This window comes from Mytilus edulis, chromosome 9 (assembly GCF_963676685.1).
Source record: "Mytilus edulis chromosome 9, xbMytEdul2.2, whole genome shotgun sequence".
Classification (NCBI taxonomy): Eukaryota; Metazoa; Mollusca; class Bivalvia; order Mytilida; family Mytilidae; genus Mytilus; species Mytilus edulis.
Window position 1 is genome coordinate 5,452,865 of NC_092352.1, and position 21,568 is coordinate 5,474,432.

A 21,568-nucleotide genomic window follows, 5' to 3' on the forward strand; every position below is an offset into this window, starting at 1 on the left:
ATAATGCACTGCTTTTCAATTTAAAAACAGCAGCAAACGCTATGTTTGTATTCATCTTTCTTATAACGTTATAGTAAGGAATGTATTTCCTAACTGCATAACTCTGATTCCAGGTTTTTATCTACTTTTGATATTTTTTTAGATTAACTGGATTTTCAACGTTGTGATAAGGTTTTGGATTTATATTGCTCTTCAAATTCTCATTTAGTTGGCCTTTTATTATTTGAGAGTCACATTTATATTTTGTAGTCAAAATGCGCGTCTATCATATAAAGTATACTCCTAATACATATGACGAGTTTATCTATCACGATATGTTGGTGATTATGCAGGCTAATCGGGATCCTAAGTTTCAATAAGTACTGATTTTGTCTTTTAAATCACTGCTTTGTTAGTACTAAAATGTTATAACTGTTAGAAAATCTAGGGCAAATGTAATAATGTTTAGAGTACCATGGAGAATAGGGAAACATAAACAAACCTGTATTTGCAACAATGACATAAAACTGGAATCTGTGTGTTTTACATTATTATTCTTAATAACCCCTTCAGGGAAATCAGAACCTGTTGAAATAAACCAAGTCACATATAAATGCAGTTGATAGGAATTTATTTACACACAAGATAAATCAAAAATTATAACAACTTATAATATGAATATCAATAATATAAAACAAAGCTTTGTACGCAATTTATTGCATATCTATATATATCTATATATATACTTTAAATATTAGTCAATTTAATAATTCTTAGATACAGCGCAGAACAATTGATAAATTTATAAAGAAAACTTTGAATTTCAGAATATTTTGCACCCATCTTATATTTTCTGTTCTTTTTTTTCTTCCAGCTGCACGCTAGGTCAGATTCACCTAGTCGCTGGAGTGTTGTCATGATGTAAAATTACGTATTATTAACTTATATCTCGTTAAATATTCACGAATGTCTTTCAGAAATAATTCTACAAGTTTTTTTATTGTGGAAAATGTCATCTTTGTGTTCAAGTATGATTCTACTTGCCAGTTTTATGACCTACAATACATTTATTTTTGGCAGCTGGTTTAATCTTATTGTTCGTCAGAAATATTATACTGAGTTAAATTCTTTGTTGTCAATATGATAGGATTTTATGCGACTTTCATACAATTGAGAGGTTAAGCTAACTATAAAACCAGACTTAATCAACAATTTTCTACATCAGAGGTGCCTGCACAATGTCAGGAATATGACAGTTGTTTTCAACTCGTTTGGTGTGTTTGAGCTATTGATATTACCATTTGATTAGGAATTTCCCGTTTTGAATTTTCCTTGGAGTTCAGAATTCTTGTTGTTTTACTTGTTCTTCTTATTTTTACTTCGCTACGACATGATATATAACAAATAGTTCTAAAATTATCCGTTTACAAATTTCAAGATTATATAGCAACTAAGGTTTTGACTGCCGACCTCCGATGTCTATTGCTATTTTTTATGTCCTTATTGGTTATATTGCTCTTCATCTGTTTCGATTCGTGTTTATCATAAAATATTCTCCCTCAGTGTAACTGATTCAGGTAAGTCCAGAAAAAGACTTCTGACAAATGAAATGTATATTGTGTTGTTTTCCTGTTTTACTAGACTTATTCACTGAGTTATTTCTGCTTTAAATATTTTTGCATGGTGACACTGATTATTTTTATTTTTAAAACAACAAACAGACAAGTAGAAAACAAATTACTTGGATCAATATGTGAATAGTAAGGTATATTAGTTAAATATACGTACATGCAATGGTAAAACATTTTAACTAGAGAAAATCACATTTTTAAGTATAGAGAGATTTTCAAAGAACAAATTGAAAGAGAAAAATATAAAACAGTCAGGCTGAGTGAAGTAATCTAAAACTTTTTTGAATCTCAGTCAATATGAAAACAATATTTGTTACGAGTTGTCATTAATTATTTTTCAAAAAGCCTTTTGGGAAATCAGAAACCAACTGAACAGATTCAAACTTAAATAATACAGTCACTATGTTTTGTTGGTTCCATAGAAATACAATATCGAGTACAGTTCTTATGTAATCACTCTTAAGTCTCACACTGTTTTCTGTCATCTTAAACTTTCCCCAAGACAATACAGAGTCAATCTCCTGATTTTTATTTTTTCCTTGAACAGATGTGAAAATACAGTAAAGGAATGGTTTTCTTTGCAAATACTTGAGTAGAATTTTTGGTAGTATTGTATTGATTATAAGACTTTTTCTGTGTTTCTTTAAAATTTTGCTTTGGTAACAATGTGTCCGTGTTTGGTCAGCAAATTAGATTATAAAATTGTAAATAAACTCATCATAGATACGAGGATTGAAATATTGTATTTGCACCATACGAACGTTTCGTCTACAAATGACTCGTCAGCTGGCCCCTGAATAAAAATTGTTCAGTTGAAAAAGCAAAAAACTAAATGGGGATATATGTGCTCATTACTTAGCTAGAAATAGAAAACCTAGTAGTTCAAATGGTGGCATTCGAATTTGCCATTGTTTTCGCTGAATTACTTTGCAGTGCATGTTAAATGCATTATTTTCTTTTCATGCAGTAATGCCGTCTCACATCAAAACGTTTGATGAACTACTGGCATAAAAGAATTTACTGATGATAGAAAATTAAGCATTCTTCTTTTGTCTTGAAAACTAACCCCTAAAGAAGATATTGAGTGATTGAATATATTTTAGTTTTCCTTTGAGAACACTATTTCTTTCAAATCGATCAACCAATTTGATGACGTCAGGGATGTTTCATCGAAATTTGGATGCTTATTATTAGCAACATTGCATAAATAAATGTGTTAAATTTGAATGCATCCGCCCATGCTTCTGCATCCTAAGGATAATTCTGAAGTATAACAAAAAGATATAATTTACAAACACTATGACATATTTATTAAAATCATTTTATCAGTTTTTGTAAGTTATTGTTTTAGTTCACGTTTATGAAAATATATGTTATGGTTTTGTGAGAACTGCAGATGCTTTATTGCTAAAACTTTGTTGATCAATGCAGCTGTTCGCTTATTCATTCCACAAGTACATTTTTATGCAACCATCCATGAAATTGCTATTTAGACCTACAAAAAAGGATATCAGACTTAACATCAGTCGGGAATAACAGCTTAATGGAATTAAAATATCAAATTCACTCATTAGGTTGATTATTATACCACAGGGAAATGTTCCGTATGGGTTTTAATGTATATCGCTTTATATATTTTAGGATTATAATCAATTCCTAATGGTAATATATAAAATAAATAATTCATCAGTATTGTAGAATCAGACAGCAGCAGTGCTGAAACAAAAGCGTTATATGAAATGGTTTATCTTTCGAAAAAGTCAGAATAAACGTAATCCAAGGAAAATTTAAAATGGAATGTCCCTTAAAAGATGACAAAATCAAAAGCTCAAACACATAGTGAATTGAAAACAACTGTCGTATTTCTGACCTGATACAAGCATTTTCTTATGTGGAAAATGGTCGACTAAACCTGGTTTTATATCTCGATACACCTCACACTTGTATGAAAATCGACTTTTAAAAAAGGGAAAAGAGATGCTCCAAAGTTATATCATTTATTGCTTAGGTATATCCTTTTATGAACTGGACTACATTTTTTTATATTCATTATCCTTTTATTGAAATTTTATTGAAAACATTAGTTATCTCTATTGTTGAAGTGACTTTTACGCTTTTTTCCTGTACACAATCAGGAATATGACGAGATTTTGTTTTTCTATTTATACAATTGATTGATAAAGGATCGTTTAGTCTAGAGAATGATTTCGTCTGGATTTTTTAACATTGTATTAAATTTTTGAATTTGTATTTTTTGTTAAAACTGTCTTTGATCTTTTGATCTTGCCATAATGTAATGGACTTTCCGTTTTGAATTTACTTCGTTTTTTATTTTTATTTTATTTTTGCCATTACTAACATTACTATAGTACTTATTATATTACCTAGTCAGTAGTTAAAAGCGAACTCGTGGAACCCTATGTTTTAGAACATTGTATTTAAAGTACACCAATACTCCAAAGCCTAATTAGATTGTTCTTAGCGGATAAAGTGTTATAAAATATATAAAATTATTAATGACATATTGTAATCGGGTTATACTTAATGACTTTATTGGAAAAATAACATACTGAAGGTAGCATGAAGCAAATATAAATGGAATTAAATGATACGATATTAAAGATTCAACAACGATATGGATATAAGGATATGTGGTATGATTGTCAATGATACAACTATTCACTAGAGTCAGAATGAGAGTTGAACGGGGAATTGCATCACACTTTCCCGTGGAATACGTAAAAATAAATTTGTTCATTTTTTTGTATAAAGTATAAATAAAAAGAAAGAGGGGTTAGTGTATAAAGACATTAGATGTACAATACTCTCTATCCAACATGATCCAAATATTTCTTCTGCATATATAATTTTCAGATAATATATGAATATTGAAAAATAGCTGTATTAAATTTTGGAATATAGTTTCTTTTCGTTTCAGAATAAGTTAACTTTTAAAAATATAAACTTTCAATAATCAGGATGCGTTGTTAAATTCGAAAGAAATCATCTGTCGATTTAACCTAACTCTTCAAAGAAAAGTAGTCAACATATTTAGTATATCGTATAATATTCATTATTATTCAAACGTTCATCAATTTTTTTTTTCAAGATGGACTTTTTTTTGAAATACAAAGAATTTTCTTATCCCAGGCATAGTTTACCTTAGCCGTATTTAGCACATTTTTTTGTAATTTTGTTTCCTCAATGCTCTTCTACCTTGTACCTGTTTTGCATTATAAATAATTTGATCTGAGCTTCACTGATGATTCTTATGAAGACAAAACGCTCGCATGGCGTATTAAATTATGAGCCTTTGATAACCATTCACACCAATGGGTCGATGCCACTGTCGGTGGAAGTTTCGTCCACGAGGGTATCACCAGCCCAGTAGTCAGCACTTCGGTGTTGACATGAATATCAATTATATAGTCAATTTATAAATTTTCTGTCTAAAACAGTATGATTTTTTTTTTCGAAATACTAAGGATTGTCTAATGCCAAGCAAAGATTACATTAGCCGTATATGGCACAACTTTTTGGAATTTTGGGTCCTGAATGCTTTTCCACTTTGTACTTGTTTGTCATTATAACTGGTTTGATCTGGGCGTCACTGATGAGTCTTATGTAGACAAACCGCGCGTCTTGCGTATTAAATTATTAACTAATAAGGTTATGATTTTTTCATAACATTATGGAATTTGCAGCAAAGCATGGCGTCTTTTTTCGGATCAGACTTTCTTTCTTCCTGTATGTACTATACATTTTTATCTTAAAATTCTCTTTAACATCAAAACAATCTTTTGATTTTTATGTTCAGGATATTAGCAAGCAATCTCAAAATGAACGTGGAAATTGATACAGGCTATTAGATCACATTCACATAAAAATCGAATTCTTAATTATTTTTTATAACATTTTATGAATAGAGTCTGTTTTGTACCGGAAGTTAACAATGGAACATTTACGAAAACTTCATTACTTGGACATAAATAACAAGAAATGCCTGACAATCATATTATGAAAGTTAAAAAAAATACACTCAGGCATAAAGGTACTTTATTAACAGATTGATTTATAAACAAGAAATATCTGAATTCTAAGCGAACCAGAGCAAATATAAAAAAGAAGATGTGGTATGATTGCCAATGAGACAACTATCCACAAAAGACCAAAATGACAAATGTCCTGTTTTCTGCAAACATTTAAATACTTGTCATCTTCATCAATAAGTAAATTATTTACACCGATATATAAGTTAAATTAAAATGGCAACCCTTTACCATTAAATGTATGTATATCATTTAAATCACATATGTATGAATATATAAATATATGTGCGTGTGTGTAAATAATTCATAGTCAATGAACCATAAAATTGAGCATGCCAATAGGGAATCTGTTAAAGAGACAACAACTCGACTAAAGAGCAGATAACAGCCGAAGGCCACCAATGGGTCTTCAATGCAGCGAGAATTCTCGCATGACTGATGGTACACGTTCATTATGTCAGGCAATGGTTTAAGCCCGAGAAAGAAGACACAATTAATGGATTCCAGAATAGACTAAGGCTGTGAGGTCTTTGTTACAAATCAAAACTTTAATTGGTATAAGCCTGCAGTTGCTACATTAATCTGAAATACCCAAATGTTACAAAGCACTTGTCCGACCTCAAAACCAAACTGTTGTTGTCCCTTCAGATAACCCCACAAACATTATCGTGTTGTGTGTACATTTCAATTCATAAACTGTTTATAAATATATAAGGTCCTGGCAAATTACTTGGAAACTCAACATATAACCCAACGACACTTAATTACCAAAGAGAAAATCCTTCATATCCATGTGTCTTTTTATGTTCCTTTAGAATTTCAACAGGATCTTCCTTCAAGGTAATTGTTACCTACATTACATCAGTGTCATTAAAAACAACGCTATGTGTGTCTTACAAGTGATCCACGAAATTTCTTTCTAAATTATTAACACCAAGCTTCTCAGTAACCAACGATTGGCTTCGCAGTTATATGGTTACTATCTATTCTAGAGGCGAAGTGGATCAAATTTGGATACTAAATGATTCCAAATGTATGTAAAGGTACATACAATATAATACTCTTCTATCTTGCCATAGTATTATAATATTTCACATATCTACCTTTTGCACAAGTGTTTCCAAGTCCAAATTAAAAGTGTGTGTCCGGCTTTGCTACATAGCTTTATCCTTTCCCTTCACTTAATGCTGTATAGATTACGTCCTGTCACTTAATAATTCAAAATTTAGGTGACAATGACAATTAAGAAAAGAAAAAAAAAGGAAAAAGAAAAAGGCATCTATCCAATCGATTTTGAAAAAAATACAACAGATACAGCAAAATGTGCCTCTTATCTTAACTAACATTAAACAAATCACACTGAGGGTCAGTTAAGTACAAAACTTTTGATAAAAGAGATGATTTCAGCTTCCAAATTGTGAATTTTCTATTTCGTTGTGGTAACATTCCAGTAGGCAATTGTATTATTGCATACTAATACTATTACTACACACCAATGTTATAACTGCATACCAATTAAAATTGGCTTACTGATATCAGGATTTGTTCTCTTTCATTATCATAATCTCAAACTGTAACACGAAAACTATACAAAAGTATTAAAGTCAATCAACAATGACTGAAAATAACAAAAAATATCCGATGAAGATTCTAAATGAAAGTCCCTCAGCAAATAGCGATATCAGATTATTAAGAAAAGAAAAAAAAAGGAAAAAGAAAAAGGCTTAAAGAGAAAGCTCATTAGCAAAAACGAAAGACGAACATAAAAAAATGTATTATATCACCATAACACAATGACGGGCCACAACAAAGAACATAACCAAAAATAAAATTATCACTTAACTTGATAATTTACCATGTCAAAAAAAAGAAAACTAGAACACATTTTTTAGACAAAGTACCGAGCCACTACAAAGAACATAACCAAAATTAAAATTATCATTTAACTTAATAATGTACAATGTCAAATAAAAGAAAACTAGAACATATTGTTTAGATGATGAACATCGCCAGTATCTAGAATCTATACTTCAAGACCATCGTGTATTATTTTTAAGGTTACTACGATTATATATAAAAAAAAGTCTTGGTATCTTGCGATGTATAGTTTTTTTTTTAAAGTACGAGACGTTCTTTGACATACCCCTGGTGCCTCAAATTTCTGCTCAGACACTGGTGACGTTTTACAAAGTTGAAGTAGCCGCTGCAAGCATTTTAATACCAAATGAGTTGGAAAATGTATATCCCATTTGCAGGCGAATTAGGTATGTTGATACTAAGGAAGGGAAAATTGATAATTTAAAAACATAAATCGTCTCGTTTGTCATAGATTATTGTACTGAGATGACCGCTTATGTCAAATTCGAGGCATAAGTCTAACCATCAGGCATATATAGCCATGTCTCTTGTTTCTTTAATTTCTAGACTGGATTATGGAATTAAATTCTAATAGTTTTATCTCTCTTATGACATAAATTTGGAATTGCTGATACAAGTGCCTACAATTTTGAATTACTTTCCAACAAATAACACGAAGTCCGAAACATCAGTAATTATAAAACAGATCACAGAAACCACAAACCCCTGACTCCTATATATATAGAATAAAACCAGGTATACACACACATATCTATTTCATTTGGTCTTTGATTGTTATGTGTCTCATTTGCCATAATTCCAAACCTCTTTTATTTATAAAAATAAAAAACATATAACAACAGACTTTACAAAGTGTGTTGGAGTTTAATATTTGCTAAAATCTTCCTTTGGGTAGTTATGACATATGTCGTAAAACTAGAACAACAACAAAATATAACAGGTGAACAATAATTTGAACAGAGAAATAAAAACAACGGTAGAAAGTTTCGAACGAAAGCTAAAATTGTTATTATGACTACAGAGTTGTCAAAGGTAGCAAAAACAAGTGGTATGATATTCCTTCCCAAGAAAACACAATATATCAGAAATACCACATAACAGGTTTTATGAAGTCTGATCAGCAGTATTTGTGAGAAACCATTACGAACTTGTAACAATGAGCACAGAACAATATGAAATGAATTAGCAAATCTACCGCGCCGGTACACAGGCAAATTTTGTTCACGTGAAATTAACGTTAAATTAACGTAAATTTCACGTGAATTTCACGTTAATCGAGCTTATACGCGTAATTCACGTGAAATATTTAACGTGAATTTCACGAGAAAAATTTACGTGAATTTCACGTGAAAGCTTAATTCACGTGAATTTCACGTGAAATACCTGATTCATGTGAAATTAACGTGAAATATTTCACGTGAAATTCACGTAAATTGAGCTTTCACGTGAAATTTACGTGAAATCTTTCACGTGAAATTCACGTTAATTGAGCTTTCATGTGAAATTCACGTGAATTGAGCATTCACATGAAATTCACGTAAAATTCATGTGAATTGAGCTTTCATGTGAATTTTTCTATATTATTATTAAACTTTAAAATATCCATATCATTTGACAGTTCAGCATCATATGTTAGGCACACATCATGTTCTCTCTTATATTCACTGCAATGATTCATCTGTAGATCTATAATATATGATACTTCTTCCAAATAAACTAGTTTATTTGATGGTTATTCCTAATGTATACAGTACAAGTGTGTAAAAACCAAACATTAAGTGCACACTCTGGATTACTTTCCTGGTTCTAAACATTTTATTATATTAGACCTGCACATAAATATTTGTAATATATCATTTAACAACCCTAACAATAGTGCAATATTATTTAAGGAAATAGTCAAAAGATTTATGGAATGTGGTCATTTAAAGAAGATGTTTGCACTGATGTATTATAACATTTGAAATGATTTTTATCATGTACAAATGTATACATAGATGTATAAGTCATATTGTGTGGTCATCAGTTATGACAAAAACCAATCATATTCTGGATAAGAACTATTTGCAAAAGATGCCAATTTTTTAGATGGTTTTGAAGAAATAACTAGTTCACCTTACCACATATTCATGTACCCATTTAAAGTCAGAAACCTTTTCAGTGGTTGTCTATAATCTCATCTTAATTAAAAGAAAATTATTCAGAGAATTTGGTGTTGATGGCAGCTCTTGACTCATATTGTAATTGTTTATAGTCTCTGGTCAATTCAATAGATCATGGCAAATCTTTGGCTTTTGTTGAGGACTGCATGTTAGCACCTATAGCAAAATGCCTTTCGGGTGTTTTTGTTGTTTTATTGCTGTCTGATTGATGTATACCTCATATCTCATTGTATTAATAAACTAAAAAAGAAAGTTCTATGAAACAAAGGCTAGCTGATATACAAATGTACCATATTGAAAGTCTCTCTGTAATTAACAACCATTTACTTCTTTTTTCATATAGGCATATACCATTAAAAGATTTCCAAGTTTGGCTGCACAATATAAAGCTAAAAATTCTTGTTATTTCATTTTTTTATATAAAATTTATTTTAAAAACATATACATGATATATATGCATTTTCATTTTTTTTTAAATGTAACTTGTACATTTTTGTATGTTGACACAATAATCTGAATTTGAATTGTATTGTATTCTGAAAGTACTTATGGTTGAAAAAATATACACAATAGTTAATTCCAGTTGGTAATGGTATAAATTTCTTGACTACCATGTCTGTTAATAATGTTTAAGAGTCCACTTCTGCATATAATTGATATTTGTACCCAAGGATTCCTTCATACATTTCCACTTATTATCCTTGGATGTTGCTCCAATGATAAAATCCTGTAATGCATACTTAGCAATCATACTCTTGGAATACTTCCTACAGTTCCTGTAATACAATAAAATCAGCATGTAATGTTTATTTCTGTATTGTAGTCCAGCAAAAAAGATAACATCAATTTAATCTCCAATAATTTACCAAACTTATAATCAGGAGAAAACTGTATTGTATTTTAAGCCCTGACATGATCAATTGGTGATTTTATGGTGATTTACCCAGTAAAACCTTGACAGTAAAACCTGGGTTTTCCCAGTATTTCCCACCGGGGTGGGCAATACTCATAAAACACAGGTTTTTACAATCCCTGTTTCAGGACATTTTATAGTTCGCTATTCTGTATCAGTTTTCTTATTGGTGAAAGCTGTACATATGATCATTTATAGTTAGCAGTATTCAGTCATTTGGACTCTAGTGAATAGTTGTCTCATTGGCAATCATACCATGTTAAATTTTTATAATAAACTTCTTAAATGAAAACAAACTCTATTCATGTAGGTGTACTACACATAACCTGTATATGTAAGTATACTTAGTGCCTATAATAACACAACTCATTATTTTCAAGCCCCCTTCTTACATGTCTTAGCCTCTTACAATCATTGCTTACACCAAATATAGCTGATCAATATCTAAATTGATTATATACAGTATACAACAAACAGACTAAAATATGAAACTTAATATTGACCAATGAACCATCATAATGAATATCAGGTCATGGTAAGATGAACCATGCCCAGACAGACATGTACTACACCATTATGACCATTCAATCAGTTGCAGACAAGACAAAAAATACCTAATTCATGATATCAGTAATTTTTTTAATCTTAGTCAAGCTATTTTGATATTCTAATTTCCTAAAACTACAAGCATAACACATGGGTATATTATAGGATTAAACACATTTTTTTCTAGAGGTTATTGATGTGTAAACCAGGTCGATTAACTAACAAACTGAATAAAAGTCGTTTGTTTATGTGTTGCATATATATTTGTTTTTCGTTCATTTTTTTTTACATAAATAAGGCTGTTAGTTTTCTCGTTTGAATTGTTTTACATTGTCTTATTAGGGCCTTTTATAGCTGACTATGCGGTAGGCTTTGCTCATTGTTGAAGGCCGTACGGTGACCTATAGTTGTTAATGTCTGTCATTTTGGTCTTTTGTGGATAGTTGTCTCATTGGCAATCATCCCACACAATGACGTCATTCAATAAATTGCGTCAAGCCCGAATGACCGTTCTTTTGGACCTATTTTAAGGAAAATTTTTCTTGAGCTTACATAAATAAAAACTGACTTTATGTAAAAAAAAAAAAAAAAGTAGGGGTGTGATAAAGGGTATGCGATATTGATTAAACAGCAGACTATTTATCAAATATGCAAAAAACTACTGTATTTACTACTAAACATATGATAAATGTAACTACATGCCTATTCCATATATGTATATATAGCAGATTATTTTTTCCCTTGATCAGATCTGTTGATTGAAAATGTTTTTTTTTATTTTGTCAGTTTGTGTTTCAAGACTCCTTTTTAAATTTTCAGATTTCAGCATTTTTGTCATACCAAAAAATTACCATTTTGACTACAAATACCACATAACCAATACATACCAGTTACATGTTCTGTAGCTATAGGGTCTCATCTACATGTATTTCTAATCAATTCATTCATTTCATTGTATAACTTCAAATCCTCTTACATCTTGGGAGCAACAAATGTGCAATTCTGAAAATTTAAATTCCATTAATTATTATAAATATAAGCCCTGAACCTGATTAATGTTTTCCAAATAAAAAAAAAAGGCAATACAAATGAAAATTCATTTAGATATACAATGTAAATCAAATTCACACAGGCAACTATTGTAAAAAATATTCGCCAAAAGCAGTGAATCAGATAATTCGGTCAGATAGAAATTTTTTGATTTTTCGGTTGACATACATTTGTAATAAGAAGAGAAAAAGAATCAAATTTCTCTTTCAGTTAGACAGACACTAAAACAGGTTGGCACAGACTGCAACAGCTAGTGGCAACAGAGAAAACAATTGATTTTTTTTATAACCAATAAGTGTCACTATGAACATCACTAGCAAAATGACTATTACTAGTTTTATAGATTGAACTGTTGTCAGGATCATAAACAGCTGACTAAGCAGTATTTTTCTGTTCATTGTTGAAGGTCAGAATAAAAGTGGCCTAAAAGTGGTTATTTCCCCTTCATTTTGAATGTGGATGACCATGATGGTTTTCTTATTGGTAATCCTACCACATCTCCTTATTTTTAAAATTAAATTTCTAAAAATGTTTAATCTGCAACAATTAAATTCTATTCATATACAAAAAAATGTACACCTTTACTTTTGCATAGACTGATAGGTACTATTTCTGAGACTGTACCAAAAATATGTATTACTGGAAATCCTAATTCGTTGGGACCAAAACTCCCAAAATCAATTCCAACCTTTCTTTTGTGGTCATATAGTCCTTATGTTAAAATTTCATAGATTTCTGTTTTCTTATATAATTTAATATACTAAAGTTATTGAGCGAAATCTAAGAAAAATGCTTATTTTGGCCCCTAATTCGTAAACTGTTGGGACCAAAACACCCAAATCAATCCAAAACTTCCTTTTATGGTCATAAACCTTGTGTTTAAATTTCATAGATTTCTATTAACTTTTACTAAAGTTAGAGTGCAAAAACCAAATGTCTTCGGACGATGACAAAGAAGACGACGCCATTGTGATACTAATATATACATTACACCCAAAATTTTTTCAATTTTTGCTGTCGTATAAAAACGGCAAAATTTCCTCAAAATTACCAATTAGGGGAAGCAATCAAACAACCAGTTGTCCGATTCATCTGAAAATTTCAGGGCAGATAGATCTTGACCTTATAAACACATTTACTTCATGTCAGATTTGCTCTAAAGGCTTCGGATTCAGAGATATAAGCCAAAATCTACATTTTACCCCTATGTTCTATTTTTAGCCATGGCGGCCATCTTAGTTGGTTGGCTGGGTCATTGGACACATTTTTTAAACTAGATACCCGAATGATAATTGTGGCCAAGTTTGGTGAAATTTGGCCCAGTAGTTTCATAGGAGAAGATTTCTGTAAAAGTTTACAGACGACGGACGCCAAGTGATGAGAAAAGCTCATTTGGCTCTTTGGGCCAGGTGAGCTAAAAAATACATACTTTTTGTTGGATGCTGCATCATAATTATTACAAGTTAAATGAATGCAAGTCATTGAGTACATATATGTAGTTACTAGTACATAATATTTGAAGATAAAATAAAGGATAATCTAATTCTTATCAGTCTCTGGTCAGTAATGAAGCCACACAACAGTGAAATGTAAGTCTCAGAGATGCACATACAATCATTGTATATACATGTATTATGAAGATTAATACTTACCATTGGCTGTCAACATACATTTTATGTACATGTAAAAATGGACTGTCAGGCATGGAGTCATTGGACACTGCATGTAGGTTACTTCATTCCAGTATTACCAGTATCAGTCATAATCAATAGTCAACTCCTCTGTCCATTCCTTGTTATATTGCTGAAAGGGTGAAAACAGTATTTAGCATGTGGACACAATACTATTCAAAGAGTTTTGCAAACAATTAGCTTGTAATATCCATGAATTTCTTTCTATTTGTATTAGACTTGGAATTGTACTACATGTAATTATCTACAAGTATCAAATATCATGAGCCTGTGTCGAGCCTGTGTCGCTCACCTGTCTTCACTGTTGTTTTGAAAATCACAATTAATAGCATTAGATACCCTTTATTGCGAACCCTATCGTAGTTTTCCATAGATTCACCTGCAAGTTACCTGTCCATTTAAACTTTTGGCAGTTCTATTGTCCCATCTAACAAATACAACAGGTATTGTTCTCTGTGTAGTTTATTCACTCAGACCTTTAAATTTCTTCTAGGAGAAATATATCACTCATTGATTAATCTACCTGAGTAAAAAATTGAACTGTCAATGAAGAAAAAATACTTATACCAATACTAAGTAACGACTCACAAAACTGCATGTGGTGTTGTATTTATTCGATACCTGGAGTAACTCGTTTTTAATGTGTTCCATATTACATTTGTAATACTGATTCAAAAATTAAAAGTTGATTTCTGATCAAATATTCAATATTTTTGTGTGTTTGATAAATAAAAAATTGAATATAATATTATTTTTAAATTAAGGTCTTCATAAACATAAGTCTACAAATGAACAACAACAAAAACATGTAAATTCATTGGAAAATACTAAAAAATGTGTCTGAAATAAACTTTTTAGTATTAAACCAGATTTTATATTGAACAGATTGAAAATATATTAATGATAATATTGAATAAATACAATATTGCATACAGTTTATGTGAGTTATTAGAAGCATTTCAATAAAAAAGAAGATAATTTTTTGGTCAGGTAAATTAATCAATGAGTGATATATTTCTCCTAGAAGAAATTTAGAGGTCCCAGTGAATAAACTACACAGAGAACAATACCTGTTGTATTTGTTAGATGGGACAATAGGACTTACAAAAGTTTAAATGGACAGGTAACTTGCAGGTGAATCTATGGAAAACTAAGATAGGGTTCGCAATAAATGATTGAGGCAAAGTTTTATTAAATTTGGCACAATAACTAAAAGCAGGTCATTCCATTCATTGTCATCAGGTCATGATTGTTGTCTTACAATAGTAACTGTCATTATTAAATTAGTTTTCAAGTTGTTACCATTTGAAATTGATTTTTATACAATTTTCCCTTAAACTTCTATAATAAACCCCTTTGATCTTATATTTTTACCACTTTGGTATCGAACCTTGCAATTGAGGCTCAATTTCATAGAGATCCATAGAAAGGTACACTGTATGGGATTTGCTCATTGTTGAAGGATTTACTGTGACCTGTAGTTTTATAATATGTCTATTGATCTTGGGTCAAGTTGGGTGAAGGGAAATAATACCATATCTTCTTATACATGTATCTACATGTATATATTCGTTCAGATGTATGAACATACACAAATGATGCACAATGTACATGTATATTATTCAAGGGTTTGATGTTCGGATACCAGATACTTGTTTTTTACCCATAATTATAAAAAGGTTTAGTCCATTACCCCAAAAAGTAATCCAAACCTTCCTTTTGAGGTATGGAACCTACAATGCTACATGTACAAAGTGGTACAATTTATAGAGATCCTACACATACACCATGTAACATGAAAAATGCTTGTTTTGGACCATAATTCCAGATCAGTTTCTGCTAAAATAAAATAGTCTGAACTGAAACAAATTTTACACTTGATATGCAACTTGTCATGTGTTTTCTGATACATTGTATGACGTTAAATGGTATCTAATGTAAAAAGTGAGGTACAGCCACCTGCAGAATAAGAGTGTACGACAGATTAGGCATTTGTGCTGGCTTTCAGTTACTGCTAGCAAGTCTTGAAACTTGTCAGTGATTGTCCTGTGTCATGTACAAATAAATGTGATATTAAACTGCAAGTGTTTTGTTATCTAGCTATATATATGACTTTGAGTTAATCATAGATAAGATACATGTAGTACAACATGTACAATCCGCCTGTAGTTTTTTTTTGTACTATGTAGTATCGGTTTGAATCATAAACAAATATTCGTCTTGTCGCTAATTAGTGAGACTGTAAATTATGTTTTGTTTTGATAAACTAGTCAAAAATGAGTAAAAACAATGATGTACATACAATGTATATGTTACAGTAAATAGGTGAAATTAGGAATTACACGTAATTACTAAACATTTCAGTAAATACCTGTAATTACTAGCTAATTTAGTAATTACATGTATTTACTAGTTGTTTCAGTGATTACTGGTATTCACTGATTTTCTTTGTCATTTTTACAGCTATTTACTGACTTGATATTTTTAATTTAAAATTAAAGATATAATCCAAGACACAAAATAAGAAAGTAAAAGGGTAGATATTTTAGGGCTGACTTAATTAAGGATTTAATTAATGAATATAAGGCACACCTTTAGTGGTTGTGAATTGAAACTGAAAAATGGTTGTTTTAAAAGTATTGAAACTCCCTTAATATCATTTGCAGCAGGCAAGACAATGATATCAATCCAAAATTAAGATATACATTTGTGAGAAGTTTATAGGCAACTTTGCCAGCTCTTTTTGATGATAAACATTTGATAATGCCAAATTTGGTTGAATAATTCTTAAAATCTCATAATTTCTTTATATTGCAATCTTCATCAGGCATACTCTGCTGACTTCATTTGCTTTAATATTTTATATTAATCAATAAAATCAAAATCACTCATATTATGTCCTTTTTAACCTATTTTTAATTTACTTTACATTATGTTTGAAAATTACATTGTAATTGTTCTGCTCATTTTGGGCGCCGTGGTTGGCAAATAAAATATTTGTTGTTTGTTGTTGTTGTTGCATATAAAGTTGCCCAATGACATAAGTCAAATTCCTTTTACAAAATAGTTTTATTTACAACTTCTTTTGTCAAACTGTTGTGATAAACATGATAAAGCTGACATTCTTCACAAACAAATTTATACAATTTGATGGTGTTAAGAGTCACATTTCATATTTTTGTGTTTCTCTTTTTTTATGAGTTTTTCAAGACCTCCAGACTCCAGCTTATATACCTGCAACAAAATTTTATTATCGTTTTTATCTGTATAAGAATGATCTTTTGTGGATTAAATAAGCCATTCCTTTTGATTTTCTTTCAATGTTGTCATTATGATTATGTTTCTTTTTGTCGAGCCTACGACCTTTGTCGCAAAAGCGAGACACAGCAAGCTATTCTGTCGTCAGCATCATCCACAAGTATTCACTATGTGGTTATATAATTAAAGTTCTTTAAATTTTGATAACTTTCTTAAATTATCCTGGATTTCTACCAAACGTGAACAGAAGCTTGACTATAATTATGAGATAATTTTCAAGAAGTAAATTTTGTGAAAATAAAATCAAGTTTTTCCGTATTTTACTTATAAATGGACTTATATGCCAGTTAACATTACATTCACATTGTAGTTAAAGTTTTTTAAATTTTATAACTTTCTCAGAATATCCTGGATTTCTACCAAACTTGGACAGAAGCTTGTTTATGATCATAAAATAATTTCCAGAAGTAAAGTTTGTAAAAAAAATCCCTTTTTCGAAATCCCTTTTCGTATTTCCTTATAAATGGACTTGTTTTTTTCCCCAGTTAACATTACATACACTGAGTCTGCGGTTAAAGTTTTTTTTAGACATTTATTAGATTTCATAAACCATCCTGGATTTTAACCAAATTTGGACAGAAGCTTCTTACAGCACTAGTCAAAAGATTTGATATCCTCCCCCCCCCCCCCCCCCCCCCATTTTTGTTGAGCCTGCGACTAACAGCTAAAGTAGGCGAGATACTGGATTCTGCGAAACCCTTACAATTTTAAATATGAATACATCAGTAACCTATCTCCAGCTAGATGTTGAATTGAAGTTCACATGAATACATATTCAATGAGGTCCAATTAGTCACTTGCAAGTGCAAAAATCATCAACCATGTTTCTCTGCTTATTTAAGTAAAATAGAACCAGATTGACTGCTAAAAGTGAATTATAATTTCACTATATAATTTTCATTAATAATTTAACAAACAAAACCAGATGCTCCGCAGGGTGCAGCTTTATACGACCGCAGAGGTTGAACCCTGAACGGTTGGGGCAAGTATGGACACAACATTCAAGCTGGATTCAGCTCTAAATTTGGATTGTGATTAAATAGTTGACAAAGCATAGGTTTCTGACACAGAATGAATGTGGTCTAATGAACTTAAAAAAAATATGTTTGCCTTTGAACAATTCACTATGCTGTTGAATATTAACCCTCTCAAAAAAATGTTTGAAGAAATTTTCTTTTTATTTATGAAATCTGAAATGAAAAAAATTGACCCCCAAATTTTTTTTTCACATCCCCCTTTCCCTTATTTCAAAACTGATCTCAATTCAAATTTCTAATGAAGTTTGCAACAATAACTACTCATTTAAATACATCATAAAATATTAAAATGTAAAAAAAGTGCTTGTTATTACTAAATGGTAAAGATTGTTTTAATCTATCAGTTGGTAGTAAAAGTGAATATACATTGTATATTGTATAAAACAATGATTTAAGTTGATTCAACTACTATTCTGGACAAAGAAAGATAACTCCAATTGAAATCCAATTGGAATTTCTTGCTATTGCACAATATTTTGCAATTATATATTTCTTGCTATTGTGCAATACTGTGCAATTGAAAATATTTGCTATTGCACAATACTGTGCAATTGAAGATTTCTTGCTATTGCACAATACTGTGCAATTGAAGATTTCTTGCTATTGCTGAATACTGTGCAATTGAAAATTTCTTGCTATTGCACAATACTTAATATAATAATTTTGGATCCTGATTTGGACCAACTTGAAAACTGGGCCTATAATCAAAAATCTAAGTACATTTTTAGATTCAGCATATCAAAGAACCCCAAGGATTCAATTTTTGTTAAAATCAAACCAAGTTTAATTTTGGACCCTTTGGACCTTAATGTAGACCAATTTGAAAACGGGACCAAAAATTAAGAATCTACATACACAGTTAGATTCGGCATATCAAAGAACCCCAATTATTCAATTTTTGATGAAATCAAACAAAGTTTAATTTTGGACCCTTTGGGCCCTTTATTCCTAAACTGTTGGGACCAAAACTCCCAAAATCAATACCAACCTTCCTTTTGTGGTCATAAACATTGTGTTTAAATTTCATTGATTTCTATTTACTTAAACTAAAGTTATTGTGCAAAAACCAAGGTTATAATGCTTATTTGGGCCCTTTTTTGGCCCCTAATTCCTAAACTGTTGGAACCAAAACTCCCAAAATCAATCCCAACCTTTCTTTAGTGGTCATAAACCTTGTGTCAAAATTTCATAGATTTCTATTAACTTCAACTAAAGTTATAGTGCGAAAACCAAGAAAATGCTTATTTGGGCCCTTTTTGGCCCCTAATTCCTAAAATGTTGGGACCAAAACTCCCAAAATCAATCCCAACCTTCCTTTTGTGGTCATAAACCTTGTGTTTAAATTTCATAGATTTCTATTCACTTTTACTAAAGTTAGAGTGCGAAAACTAAAAGAATTCGGACGCAGGACGACGACGACGACGCAGACGCCAACGTGATAGCAATATACGACGATTTGCGGTCGTATAAAAATCATATTTAATTTATTTAACAGCTCGTAGCTAATGCTCTTATAACAAAAAAGGTACATTTTAGGCTAATCACTTTTTAAGAGTACTCACTGATCTTCTATAGCTAGAATTACCATAACTTTTGATCAGCTTACATTGTTTTAACAGTTATTAAATAGGTGTCAAAATTCATTTTAAAATTAGTAATTACTGGTAATAACTGGGCCGTTTCAGGAATTACTTGTATTTACTAAGTACATCGGGGATTACATGTAATTCCTAAATTTTAGTAATTACACATAATTCCTAATTTCACCTACATGTATTTACTGTAACATATACGAATTGTAAAACATGAAAAGTATTTTGATAAAATTGAGAATAGAAATGTGGAATGATGTCAAAGAGACAACAAATAGACAGTTTAATTATTATATATGTCTCTGTTATAATACTGCATGAATTGTAACAGTAAACAAATATCAATAACGATAAGTACTTAAACAAAATTAAAGGGATAATAATTTTTCGTTTGCAGCAATACACATACATGTATTCGCCAAATTTTTCAACATTCTTTGCCATACTCTGTTCAAATAATAAACATTATGCAAGTAGACAACATATAAAAAACAAGTGAAAATGCAAGCTACTGCTCACTGACGATACCCCCCCTGCAAGTGGATAATATTAATTGTGTAAAAATATGCAAGTGTTCAGTAAACAGGAAGTTGTCGAGTGATGAATCTGAAAACGCATCACACAGTATAGCTGACTTATATTAACCCTTAAACCAAATTTCAGAAATCCTTGTATTGTAGTTCCTGAGAAAAATGTGACGAAAAATTTTCAACTTGGCTATCATGTGTAAAATCAAACAAGTGTTCGGTAAACAGGAAGTTGTTAAGTGATGAATCTGAAAACGCATCACACATTACAGCTGACTTATATCAAGCCTGAAACCAAATTTCAGAAATCCTGGTAGTGTAGTTCCTGAGAAAAATGTGACGAAAAATATTCATGGGACGGACGGACTGACTGACAGACAGACGGAAGGACAGACAGAGGTAAAACAGTATACCCCTTTTTTTCAAAGCGGGGGTATAAAAATCAGGGCGAATCGATCATGGGCGAACAGCCACAGGTACTTGGGCGAACGTGAAACATGTCGAACGGACACTACATCACTATACCAAACTCGAAGATGAAAACATTCAGTCATTGCAGATTTCTGTTTATTCCTGCACTATTAAATCATTTGTTTGAGTTACCTGTAGTATATCCTCGAGTATTTATTAATATTCATAGCTCCTTGGTATTGGTTGTCTTGTTAAATTGGCTAAAACAAGTACTATTGTTGTTGACAAATTATCGGCGGCGTCCTTCTCTTCAAAACGCGTCATAATCTGTATCTTTCAAGCGTTTTAAAAAATCCGAATCCGGAATAGAGATTGGCGGATATTTGTTGATGTTCAAATACTTATAAAATCTTGCAGAAATATATACAAACAGTGGCAAGAAGCTGGTAAACAGAAAGAACATCCATTAGCTACAACACTTAAGCTGGAGAAGAGAAAATTGCGTAGCAAAGTAAGAATGGAACAAGCTGTCAGTAGACAAAGTTTATATCAACAGATAATGGACAACCCAAATACCCAACTTTTCTATAGACTAATCAATAGGAACCGTAGCAGCCAACAAACTTCTACAAACTGCTTAAAAATCAATGGGGAATTGAATTTCATACCAGAAGATCAAAGAAGAAGTTTTGCATCCTACTACGAGGACCTGAGTGTCCCAAAGGAAGAGTTATTTGACAATAACTATCTCAACCTATGTAAAATCAGACAGCAGCTATATGAA

The 21,568-nt window shown here is 31.0% G+C and overlaps 1 long non-coding RNA gene across 1 annotated transcript; it reads right to left on the minus strand.

Annotated features, from left to right (window-relative positions):
- Positions 1–10,178: 10,178 nt before the first annotated feature.
- LOC139487532 (uncharacterized) lies at positions 10,179–21,115 on the minus strand. Its single transcript, XR_011655832.1, has 4 exons — positions 20,977–21,115; positions 13,861–14,011; positions 12,046–12,160; positions 10,179–10,475 (listed from the first exon to the last, which is right to left on the minus strand). It is a non-coding gene; the product is annotated as an uncharacterized lncRNA (long non-coding RNA).
- Positions 21,116–21,568: the final 453 nt, after the last annotated feature.